This window comes from Varroa jacobsoni, unplaced genomic scaffold, assembly GCF_002532875.2.
Source record: "Varroa jacobsoni isolate VJ856 unplaced genomic scaffold, vjacob_1.0 contig00344, whole genome shotgun sequence".
NCBI lineage: Eukaryota > Metazoa > Arthropoda > Arachnida > Mesostigmata > Varroidae > Varroa > Varroa jacobsoni.
The window spans coordinates 1-13,353 of record NW_019214453.1 but is presented as its reverse complement, the minus strand read 5'-3'; the positions used below and the strand labels follow the sequence as shown (position 1 = coordinate 13,353).

The following is a 13,353-nucleotide window of genomic DNA, read 5'->3' as shown; positions in this document are numbered from 1 at the left end:
ATGGTGGCAGGCAACCTATCCTGAGAAATGATCGAACTGACTCTGAGCACGGCGCGTTTTGACAAAAAAAAGGCGAAACTTTTTACGTAACTTGATTTCTAATTTTTTTTCGTTACTCTATCAAGGCACTGCTTCGACCACTGACCCCCTTAGCTATTCAAGAGATACGCTTCAAAAAAGGGATTATTTGTTAAATCCAAAAGTGTCTATAAACACGATCGGGAAAACGCGATAGGGTGCCACATATGAGCCTACTATGTAGGTAAACTGTTCCGGTTAGGTTAGGTTTTTTTTTTCTTTGTAAACCTGCTCGATTCGTACGCCGACGACAGAAAGAGGATGCTAAATAAGGGCATATTGCTTTTTGAGCCAAGTTTTGTAATTTGGTCGGAATCATAGATGGGACAAAAAGGTAGAAGTCAGTCGCACAATTTTTGTCTAACGTCATGAAAGTTACTCGCATCCGGACTCAGCACCGTACTAAGCTTCACTAGTGTACATTTACACTTCGACGGCGGAATTAGGTCGACAATTCGCTTCGGGTAAGGTAACAAGCGACCTGTTTATGCATAACCATGCCCTCATTAAGAGCGCATTAGGACAAAGAGCTTTTGCATAGCCTTGATAGTTGCACTTTGGACTAAAATTAGAACGTTTTAAACCTTACGCCGTACTGCCATTTGACATTACTTACTAGTAGGCAACTAGGTTTCCAATGCATTACCCTAAACAAAAAGTGTGCAAATGGCCTTCAATATCCATATTAAGTTAGTTAATTAGTTGTTAAAATGTAGGACATGACTATGAAGGATTCCGCGCCTGAAATTAAATTTCTGCTTGGCTAGGGTGCGCTTATTAGGATTCTATGGCCGAAAAGGTCAATGAAGACTCATTAGTAATTCGCCGCAGCAGCGTTTTGGAACTATGGTAAAAAGTTGAACGTAAATAGTTTGCTCATCAGTTATTGTTGTTTTTATTAAACACGTATGGCCTGATTTCAAGGTTTCAAGCATTGGGGTATACAGCATACGTTACAGTATCATGTAATTTGAAATACACAAACTGAATAATGGACAAATTGAGTACGATACTGGGCTCATATGTGGATTTAAGACAGGCCAACGAGACAAGATTCCAGCTTTCGATTGAATAAAGGCGTTGCAGCTATTCCTTGTTGTTCACAGTAGGTCGATCATTTCTTTGACACTTTTTCCAGTGTGCTTGTAGCAGATTTCGTCAGCAGCTAAGGCGAGACTATTAATTGTAAATTATTGTAACTATTAATTGTGTAACACACATAAGTAACCCGGAGGACCTGCCAACAACATGCTTTCTATTTGTATAGTTAGCCGAAAGAAATGGCCCGTCAAGCATGCGCGATTAGAAAGAGAAAATAAAGATCTATTAAATAAGATTTCCTTTTTGGTATTTCGTCCTTCAATAGTGGTAGAAAATCATAGTAATAGAGAAAAACTACACGCGGTCAGATAGCAGCTTAGCTAGTTAGGATTAAATGGCCACCTATTCGGCTAGATAGCTAGCAAAGAAAGACTTTGACACGATCTGTTAATCGATATAGCCCTTTATAAAAATAGATAGCAACTTAAATCGGGATATTGTCAAATTCAGCAAATCCCCCTTCGACACCGTAGTTTCTCTACTCACCAATACAAACACACATATTTCAGTTCCTATGACGATTCACACCCTCTATACAACGATAGATATATATGTATGTATGTATGTATGAATGACATAGTCATATTCTGGCATATAGTTTTTTTTAGGCGGACAGTGACAGCCCCATCACGTTAAAATGATGAAGATTTTTGCTCGTTCTCGTCCCTTGTTTTCATGGGAATGAAATATTCATCTTGTTGGTATCGTATTGTGTTGTAGACGCGCAGAGTTAGACGGCGGTGTTGCTGTTTCCCGCATATAGCTCGTCTGTCGTCTCTCGAATACGCGGCACGCTGAAACGGAAACGAGTTGAGCGTCTCTCAATCGAGAGATGGCAGACGCTTAGGGGAACGAGCTGTTCTATACCGTCGTTGGCAACGACTATTTGACGTATCTTCAACTATGATTGTTTGCATACATCTGCAATCACTGTCGTATGTCTTCTTGAAGCCTGCTGATAGTTCTTTATACCGACGGCATCTGTCGGGGTCCGCTGATTAGCACCGCGAATTCCTCTCCGTCGTTAATATTCTAGCGCGATTGGTGCTACGATAAGTATTATAGTTATTACTATTTCACGTTTGATGCGGTTCAACAATCACAGTGAATCTCTAAGGGACCATTTAGGCGTTCCGAAGCTTTCTTTACTAATCTATATGAGTCAAGGAGGACCAGATCAGGACGAAAATGTAAATATCGAAACTGTGGGCTGATTGCATGAATATAAAGCTGCACGATTATTGTCTTCAAACATCATGCATGTTGAACGCCTCCATGATAACCTACTTATCCTTAGGGAACTTCTATCCCTTTCCTTTCCAGGAGCATTGACATTCAGTTCACTAAACTTTCTATTGTCATTACGGCCCTATTCTACAGCTTTTTATCTCGGTGATTAGAAAATAATAGATCTTAATCTTTATTGGTTAATTAATTGGAGGGGTGGTTTATGGTGAAGTAAGCCAATGGTTTGAAGTCGGGTTAATATGGCTTTTTGACTTCAGCCTATGCTGCCAGACAAGTGTATGTGTCAAAGTACTAGTGACACAAAAACGTTGTACGCAACTTCCCTCAAAAGCAACTTGAGCTAACTTTTCCTCAATAGAAACTTATTGATTTCCTGCAATTTCCCGTTATAAACTCATGTATAACCATAGCTGACTTAATAAACCGTAAATAAATCCTAACTCATTACGGATACGCTCGAGTCTAATGAAAAAACATCACATGTAAACAGGTAGAAAAGCATTAACTAAACGCCAAAGTCAGCCAAGTGACGTTTATTAGTAGTTCAATTCCAGCCTTTCCTTGAAACGCAATGTTGTTTTTCTTCATTCATAAAAAAGCGTTTGCCCTACGGCTCACCTTTTTCCTACACATTATTATGTGTGTTCCCAGAAAAAGTAACAGCGTCACGTCGTCAGCGTTGAGTGTGAGGAACAATGCACCTATGGTACGTTTTCCATCCTGATTGTAGTGTCAATACCGTAACGTTCCATCCGTGACCAGAAGGGGTTCGTCATTAATTAGTTAACCAGGCATTTTATCCCTTGACGGTTCACAGTTGATCTTGCTTGCCGTAGTATCAGCTGCCGTATGGTAGCGCTCAGGCCTAGCAATATGTTTCGCTTGTTCTACGTTTGCTAGTGCCGTTTCCGAAAGCTTTCGTCCATCGTACATCCGTCTGTATTCGATAGCTATGGTAGCAACTGGATTTTCTTTGTTTGGTAGCAGCGCCTTGATAAAGGCACCGTTTCTAATAGAAACTGATTGGACGACTCGCCCAGGGCGTCGGCGAAACAGTTTTACTAATAATATCATCCGTACCGACATTCTCGTCCACTTTGTTATTCTGAAAGAAAGGCGGCACCAAGACGCTAAACAGATTGCAGCAAAGATCTGGTACAAGATGGCCAGTAGTCACGACGGTATGTAAGTTAACTGCTAGTATAAGTCAATTCCAGTATATATCTAGTCTACTGAGTGACAAATCCTGATTTCAAGAAGCAAAATGGCTGATTTTAGACAGCTTAATTTATTCTGAACAAATTTGAACTGTTTCTGATTAAGCGCTCTAGAGGCGTCCACCGTGGATAGCAACACATCGCTGCCGGCCTCGTTGGGGATATCGTTGATTCAGCATCCTGTATGCTCCAGACATCACCGATTTTTATTGACTGGAATACAAAATATGGGGTCCTCGTTGCATTCTTCTATTTCATCCTATCATTCTATTATGTCCTATGATTAACAGTAGCTTTCATTTTGTACTTCACAAGACTTTTTCATTACAAGTATATTGTAGAAATAGTTCGCTCGTCTTCCCGATAGATAACAACAAAGTCTCAATAAAACAATAGAGTGTAACAACTTCAGTAACACAACTGCGTTTACCGCTGTTTCCGGTATTCGAGAGTCTTTTTTTTTTGACGGTGGCTAACTGGGAAATGAAACCTATCCAGAAAGACCAAGAGATGTTCGAGTAAAAGTAAAATTGCGAGTAAATGTCTTGAGCGCTAAGTGACATATTGAGCATCTTCAGGAACGTATGGTGAACCTTTGCTAGGCCATGATCCAGACTCCCATTGAGAGGCGCAGTTGTAGCAAATGGATTGACGGTGGGGTTCAAAATGAACAAGTGCTCTACCACTGATTATCACGGATCTTCAATAAAAATGTGTGACATTATTAGGAGTCTTCGCAGATAGGGAAAGGTCTAAACAGACCATAAAATGTTTGCTGTAAGCGACGATTCATGACCTACATAGATACGTGCACGTAGAAATGTGCTTAAATCCACTGAAGATTATCTGCATAGATTTTTTTGATCGAATAGATATGCAATCAGCGACGTAGGTTTGCTCTATTTTTTTAGGTAGGAAAAGAAGCCAGTAGTTTAATAGTTTGACGCTCTAGCGTTGAAGACGGGGGGACCTTCACAGGGGCACAGTTTGAGTCATCTAGTTGCAGGCGACTGCGTAGTCCTGTATGTCATAACGACACTCTTCAGATAGCCATGGCCATCGGCTGTAGCTAGCGAAATGTTGTCGCGTTTACAAAAATATCTATCGGATTACTACATTTTGATCATAGATGATTTTACGTAGTTATAGTTCACTTTCTGGGCCACCCGTAGCAGCAACCGCAGTCACAGGCGTTACTTCAGAGTGAAGTCCTTTTTGGCGTCATTGACCATCTTCTGTAGTCATCATTTTCAGCGAGGAAGACGAAATTGTGTCATCGACATATCCAGACAACACCGCCACTGAAACTATGCTTTTTGAAAAAAAAAAAAGGACCGAGACACCTTCCGCTGACACCTTCGTCGATTTCGGCATTCTACACTTATGTGAAATGTTGCACATTGAATTGTGAGCAAAATCTCTTATGATCATTGAAGAAGAAGCGAACGGAGAGACGGAAAAAGCCGATAAAAGAACAAGTATCGAGCCTGATATACAGTTGAGCATTTTCTCGCCTTTCGCTTCTGCCCTTGGCGTCAGCGTCGTTGCTTCTGTTGGCATTGCTGAATACGTCCGTCGTTCCGGCTCTACTCCTTCATGTATCTGTTTTTCTGTGAGAGCACTGGAACGAGCGTTGAACCGAAATGCCGTAATGGGAAAAATATGCTGGCTATCTTATGCTAGATTTACATTTAGTACTTACGCTGCACTGAACATAGAATTCACCATTGACACACACTTAGCGACAGATGGTATAAATAGGGGGTGTTGGAACGCATCAGCAATAGCAGCAGTCCCAACAACATAAACCCCAGACCATCGCATCGTATTTGCAACAAATACGAAAGCGAGGCATTATTACAATATACTCATGTGAGAAAACGGGCTAATTTATAGCATATGTACGTGTGTATATTTTCTAAAAATCATATTTTTCCATTTAAAAAAAATGTGTACATATATAATTTTAATTGATGCAAAATAAAAGAGAACCAAGTAAATTATTTGTTTTAGTGTAAAAAAAAAATGTGTGTATGTGTGTTTGCACACCTCTCCTATCCTGCCTGTTCATATTCATTTGTATACTACCTGTCTAGCGTATTGAAAGTTGCCGTTTTCGCCATTTGGAATTGAGTCATCACGAGTTAGCTCTATATCGAGGTAGCTGTCCTGTACCTATTGACCACATTGCCGCTGGAAGAAGCCAAAAGGTAGCGTTTTGTTCCCATCTAAATGTTAGTTGTGAGCATCAACAACCTCTGTATCGACAAGGATTCAGTATTTATGAGAGTGAATAGCAGCAGTGAAAACTATGCCCGTAAATGCCTCACACATTGCCAAACATAGGATTGGGGCCAAGCCTGTACCATTATATTTTTGCGTATTTTTGACGCCTGGAATAATATTAGTAATCCATATTCTAATGATACCTGCTGTTTGAAGTAGAATGCTTTGCACGATAACTGATCCACTACGAATCTCCAGTCACTAAGCAGGCCTGAGCTACGAGAAAAAAGTCAACATGGTTTTTCATTTCACAGACAATTAAACGGGCCTGAGTTGTACCCTGCTATTGTTTGTATGCCCTATCAGATTAAGCCTCGTTACATGAAGATGGCCTTCACTCCTTTGCCCTACACCATCGCTGCGTCCTTTAGCCAGCAAAATCGCCATCTAACCTGTATTGTCATTGTCTCCAGTTTACTAGTAGCCTACCGCGTTACAGCCATGGATAACGTGACTGCTTGTGCGCCTATCGTAGCCATTTGCCCTTGTAACTTGAAAGACAGAGACCTCGATGGCACGTTGAAAGCAAAGCGCCGGACCTATAAACAGTCTGGCCGTTCGTTCGAGCAAAAGTACACTGGCCCATCTGCAAGTATATTTTCAGCGCGTGTCTAGAGCATTCCAGGGAATACTATTTTCATTTTCTAATAACTACGGTTTCATTAAGAATACGCTCGACGGGACCAGCGCTACGATTGCGGTCCAGTGTGCCCTTATCCGTTGATGTAACAAAGTATAGCCAATCCCGAGTTTACGCATCGGAGTGCAGTCATACATCAATCATTCGTTGTTACGCAAGATTGACACATCGATCACTCACCAGGTCCTTACCTTAGGAACAACTAACCCTACTTAAAGATTACATACGCCAACATAGCTTTTAGAGTGCCGAACGCCGATATCAGGCCGATTAAGCGAATAATCTCGATTTGGAGTGGATAAGAAGTTATCAGGTAGGAAATGGTGGATAAGGGCGTAGCTGATATTTTGTTGCGACTAATGACATGAAAAACAAGATAAAAACAACTGATCAGTTAGTACCGGGTTTTTCAAACATCTAGTAAACATCTAGTAAAGAAAGTTTTTCCTAAGATATTTGTTATGATGCAACTGAAATAAGTCAGACACTTCCGATAGATTTAGTTAGGCTCAGATCGAGACATGTCAAAGCAAGTTACTACTCTATAGAGCTAACTATGGATGTTAAGATCTAACGTCAGACTTGAGCAGACTATCTGAGTCTTGTACTCTGAGTCCGAATTCGCGTCTAAACACGCGTCGTTTCGCGCTGAAACCAGCCATCTGATGGCTAGCTTAACAGACGTAAAATTTCAAGCACAAAGAAACATGAAGGGGCTACCATCTATGTTTAATAGTAACGAGCGCTCGATGTTGCCCTGCTCGATGCCCTGCGACGATGATGAGAAACTGCACAGCACTACAGACGATGATGACATAGCGACACCATGATGACGACAGGCAAAATGGAAATAATGTTATTGTTGATCAATGATTATTTATGACTATCTTGCGTCTATAATAACGATATACGTCCAATAAAGGTCACGTAAGGTATTATATAAGAAAACAATCCGGTATTTTCTAAGAGTGACGCGCCCATTTTTGTTTACTAACCTTTATTCTTTTTTTATCACGTTCTTAGCCAGATAAATAGTATCTCGCTACGGACTACATTTTCATCGATCAACCTAGCTAAAATTGACCATGGTCACGATAAAAGGATTATTGTCTTTTGCCCCTTGCACGTCCCCGTCGCAGCGTATTGTGATAAAAACGTGGTTCAACTTAAACGTTGAAAGAGCGGCAACGTATGTTTTGGATTTCAGCTCTTTGTAATAAGAAGGATGCCGGCTTTTGTCAATAAGTGTTCCCATCGATTCATTCCGAGGGACAGTACAAACACACACACACACTCAGTCTGGATCTAAAAAGGATACACAATGTTCTAAACATATGACTTTGTAGGTAGGGTTGGCCTTCCAATAAGGTTATGCGTTTGTTCTCGCCTATTACGCGGAATTAGAAGAGCTCCTAGCGATCGGAAAGAGACTGAATAGTGAACGTAACGAGTCTCGTCTGCGCATATTAATTAATAGCGAATAAAAAAGCATCCTGTTGCTTCAGAGTAATTCACGGAAAAAAGTATACATTTTTCTGTTACCTACGTTTTAAGCTTTTATTCTTCTAAGTGCCGTCGATAAGTTCGAGCATGCGTCACAAATCCAATATTACTAGTTACGTCCTGGTAGGTACATAGGTGTGTGGCCTAGGTCGGAGTCCGGCGTAGACCGATTTCGACTCGTGCTGGGAGCCAGCCGTCTGTCTGATGGAATGCCTAATACCGATATCGGACGTAAAACTCGAAAAATGGAGATATATGTATATGTATCCATGATGGTGCAATGGTAACGCGTTTAATTTACTAAATTTGTAGGTGTGCGAAAAGATCTAGTCCTAAAACTGGGCGATGATATTCTACTTTGTGATGCGCGGAGAAAGCCGCACGAAGCTGCAACGCTCGGCAAAACGCGAAACATTAAGGTATGAATGTAGAAGAAATGGGAAACTGTCCATCGTTGGGATTCCCAACAGACTTGACAAAAGCAAGGGCTACCCGGAAGCCCAATCAAATGAGTGCGATAGACGTGTGCACCTCAGATGCGGATTTAGACAGCTTCTCTAAGAAGCATTAAAAATGCATTTCTACAATGGCGAATAAACCAATATAATGCAGTTTTCCTTTTGTACTTCTTCTTGTGTACAGCCCTTCTGTAAATTAACAGATCCCTGATATAGACAGATTTTACACTTTTGATAAATGCTTTTAATTCTGTACAATGAGCTTACTTAACACTGTTCTAAGCAGTAATAATAATTCGGTACTAGCGTATACTTCTCTAATGCCTTTGGCTCTTTTCCTTGTACGGACAAGTGCTCGGGAGCAATTCGTCAGTAGGGCACTAAAGACCTGCCCCCCACTAGAAGATCTAGCAGGGGGTGAGACTGCCTAGATTTATCTAGGATTTTTCCAACAGACCCAGCGCTGAAATTCAAACCGGTAATGGCCGCATCTTCAAAGTCAGCATGGAAATTTACTTAAAACGATGCGCATTACCCATTTACACAGTATCGCTCTCAATGGCGTAAGGTTAGCGGGGGTAGAGTGTCAAGTTGTGTCAGTCCCTCGAATTATAACCAGAACAATCCTGTTGGAGATATGACAACTTCTTTATGCCCAAAACTTAACGTTCAGCCGTACAAGTTCGAATCAATGGAATAACCCTTCGAATAAGATGAAACTATTCATTTATGCCCGAAAAAGACGCAACGTTGTGCCGAACGGCTGTATGCAGACGAAAAATAGTCGCCAATTTATTGATATGAACTAGGCGATACATAGAGAGAATATAGTCAGTATAGACCCAGTTTCTGACTTAAGAAGACCTCAATTTTTTCGCTATCAGTTGTCTAGCGGGTGGCCGTTCCCTGTTGTTCTATTCACTGGGCTGCTTAGAAGCGAGCAGTAAATGAATAATGCATGTTGGCTGATGTAAAGACGAACCCATTTTTTGAGAGCTGCGTGTATTTTCAGAATAGATGCTAGTGAAAGTTGGTAAGAGGCACGTATTAGAATTTTTAAGAGATCTTGTCGGTTACGTCGAGGTCATTTTCCGCAGTTTGCCTATTTTCCTGTAGGCATACTATAACATGTGTCTCCTCTCAAAGATCACACACACAGGTTAGCCCGAACTATATTATTGGAATTGAAGCTCGCTTGCTAGCGACGTCAACGATGTCTTTTCCGGCTGTCGTTTCATGGGAATCAATATAATAATCTTGATTTCGGGGTGTTAAAAATCTCTCATGCATCAGATGAAGCTGTTTATGTCCACAAAATCAGAAAACAACAAAATATATCCTAGTGATTTACGTGAATACGATACCCTCGCCGTCTTCACTGATGCGCTTCCATGCTAAGAGGAGTACCTTACTTTTTACATTCGTTTGACTCTTAAATCTGTTACTCCCATACTTTTTACTCACCCTGTATATCATAAAATCGGACGTACGTAGCCTGATCGAATAGCTGGAACATCTGGATTTTTGCATAAACATCAGCTATTGTTTATCTTCAGGTTTCCTAACCACTGACGTTAAATGGTGACTTATCGAAGCTGACCTCTGGCCTAGCTAATATTTTGACCGTTCTAGTGTTGTGTACTATTTGCTCGTCATTTTCGTTCAAAAGTATTGTGCCACGGACATTTCGGTGTAAAAAACGAGCAATTTGAAGTTTCAAGCTATGATCAACTGAACAACTTCGTTCTGAAAATTTATATATATATATATATATATATATATAAAGCTTTGTTCACAAACATGACTCATTTATAGATGTGATCGAATGCTGCTTTGGTTTCACTTTGGTTCTTATTTTGTATTTATGTAGTTCAAAAGGAATTGTCGTCAATAGGCCATTTTAGAGTAATTTTAGAGGTAAAAATCAACAAGGAAAGTTTTTAGTGCTGCTATAAGACACACGGGAAAAAACAATAACCTGTGTTGATGGTCAAAATAAATAAGGAAATAATGTGAAGGATTTCTGAAGTAAATCTCATTGAAAGAAGCGGACATTTCAGGAGAAGTAGAAAGCATTGTCTAAGAGTACGAAGAGCATTGCGATATATAATCTATTGAGTTTGGTTAAAACCGTCCTAGCTGAAAAACAACACACGGCAAAGTCCTGAAGAAGCCACCTGTAGGCTTCACTGTGACCTAAGGACCTCCATCTATCTGAACAACATCAGAGTATCATCCTAGAGTAAGCTTACCACTTTCGAGTAGATATACCAGCCAACATAATACATAACCTAATACTCAATAGCAGCAGCAGCAGCAGATACGATGCACGGAACAAGAGTAAAATTAAAACCGATTAGTTTCCCCTGTGCGACCAGCAGCTGAACCCGAATGCAATGGCTCCGTAGCAATTTCCAGTGACACTAACCTGTATGCGAATTTTTCCGTTTATCAGATTCGGGGGCCAGACAGTCGACACTACTCGGATGGTGAGCTCCCCAAAAACAGCATCACAGGCTGTTGTCTCCTGCATTGCTTTGTATCGGCATCATCCGCGCTGAAAAGCTGCCAGAGCGCATCGCCGGGCACTGAAGCAGCGGGCGGGTAGCGCCCATCACGAACTAGCATGATTTTATTTCGTCTTAAGTGTCTACTGCACAAAACCAATCGGTGAAGTGAAGCAACGTGTCAACACAAGGAAACCCCACTGGCCAAAAGCGTCTGCCATCCGGCACGACGCGCACCCTTCAGGCACTTAGATATTATAGATGATGTGTCGCTGTTCGGGTCGACAAACTTCGAACGTGCAAAGAACGATGGATCTGATACGATTATATTACCATTGCAGATGTCATTAAATCAACCCGATCCTTTACGAGAATAAATACTAGCAAGCTCAGCTAGAAATTCAGCAAAATTTCCAACAAACCAGCTTAAAACGTTAACATCTACGTAGTACTAATTATAGCTAGCTAATTATATATAAGCATTACGGTTATATATTAATGTATATAGGTAGCCCTATATATATAGCTGATAGCGTTCTTCGGGATTTTAATGAATTTATCGACTGTTTTCCTGTTTATAGCAGATTTTAGATAGACGTAGATGAGTTCTGCTGGCTGCGCATTCAAAAATCAACTCTTAGTACTGCAAAGCTTTTTGCTAGAACAGCTGCTTCTAGTATCTCTAAAACGATGACACAACTGAGTCCCGCTAACGGCGCTGTACTTAGCAACGCTTTTGCCCACCGCACAAAATGGCGAAAACGCCTTGATGTGACCTTTTATAGCTAGTAGAAAAAAGAAGGACCGTTCGTCGTCGAGGTGTGGCCCTCACGAATATCCGCTTAGTTAATATAGATACAAACGTTATCAAGTCACACGTTTACTCACCGAATAAACAGGTACTATTTGCCAATACGTGGCCACAAACGCTTTGAGTATAGCAGTGCTAATGCACTCCAACTTACTTTGGGTGAGGCGGCAAACAGGTAAAGAAGGTTATGTTATATATGGCGACTGTAAGCAGTGTCCATAAAGTTCTTAGCTGACGCCATATTAAAAACTACGCTCTCAATCATGACGCAGAGTACAATTTTACCTACTCTAATCTATTTCGTTTAGGATTACCGCACGCCTACAAATAGGTTTCGGAAGACGACGGCTAACCGTGACCAGCAGAGGCCATAGACGGTGTGAAATTTCGAGACTCCACTTGTTCGTTATGGGTGCAGTTCTGGGCAATCTCATTTTAGCCGCCGAGGAGATATGTACGAACTACCACTACTTGAGCATTACATAAACTAAATATCCTCAGTAATAGCTAAGATGGCCAGAATCCTTTCACGATCGCTGACGGGGTGGGACAGTTTTGTCCCTAAGCCGTCCCTAAGGTAAGCCGTTCCTAATACGGTCCGGGCTAACAGCACCACGTCAAGTGTCCCCACTAATATTGTTACGGTAGTTGCTCTAAGTTGTTGTATTGAGTCACTAGGAGGACTATCTTGATGGACACGTCCGTTAAGATCGTCAGCCGGCGGTGGCGTGAGCACTTACGCAGGACGTAAGTGGCCTTACCGGGTGATCGTTGCCTAGGTAGTGGATGCTGTTTTCTAACGCAGCTTGTTGACGATCGCAAGGTGCGGCACGAAGAACGAACCAACTGCGAGAGTCTGCTCGCTGTTTATATTGGGTCACATGGGAATCGGTGTCACCGTGATTGGCCAAGCTGCAAAACGCGAGGAGCGCTTCCATTGCAATAGGTTACACGGGCGAACGGTGTCGTTCATTATTCGATCTCTAACCCAAATGGAAATACACACAAACATGCACTAAAGTCTAACCAGAGAAAAAGGGACCATTTCCCGGCAATGAGAGACGGCTCTACTATTCGACAAAAGAGAAAATAGCTACCGACGGTACGCGCTTACACGCTCGTCCTATTGGCGCATCATACGCCTACCAGGGGCTATAAGAACTATTATCGTGTGAGAAATCGTTCGATTTCTCAAAACAATTTCTATGATCCACGCCTTATATCGAAATTATTTATAAACTTGTGACTTTATATACATTTATATATAGTAGGGGAATCAACTAGGAATATTTTCAATCCTACTATGACTTCAATAAAATGAAATAGGTCGCAGTATAGATATACTATTCTATTGCATTGGCCAAGTTAAAGTCAATCATCAGTGACTGATAGTCATATGTTCACTCTCAGAGGCATCGATGATGTAAACAAAGGATTGAAGAAAGTTGTTACATGAATTATAAATCAAACTTAGCCTAAACACTTACATAAAGTTTTATGTATT

At 41.1% G+C, this 13,353-nt stretch overlaps 1 long non-coding RNA gene across 2 annotated transcripts; it reads right to left on the bottom strand.

Moving 5' to 3' along the window:
• Positions 1 to 2,910: 2,910 nt before the first annotated feature.
• Positions 2,911 to 12,270, bottom strand: LOC111271116 (uncharacterized). Of its 2 annotated transcripts, none has more exons than XR_002686679.2 (2): positions 11,927 to 12,270; positions 2,911 to 3,532 (listed from the first exon to the last, which is right to left on the bottom strand). It is a non-coding gene; the product is annotated as an uncharacterized LOC111271116 (long non-coding RNA). The 2 variants fall into 2 exon arrangements; XR_002686680.2 differs by lacking the exon at positions 2,911 to 3,532 and adding an exon at positions 3,678 to 3,857.
• Between the last annotated feature and the right edge of the window lie 1,083 nt (positions 12,271 to 13,353).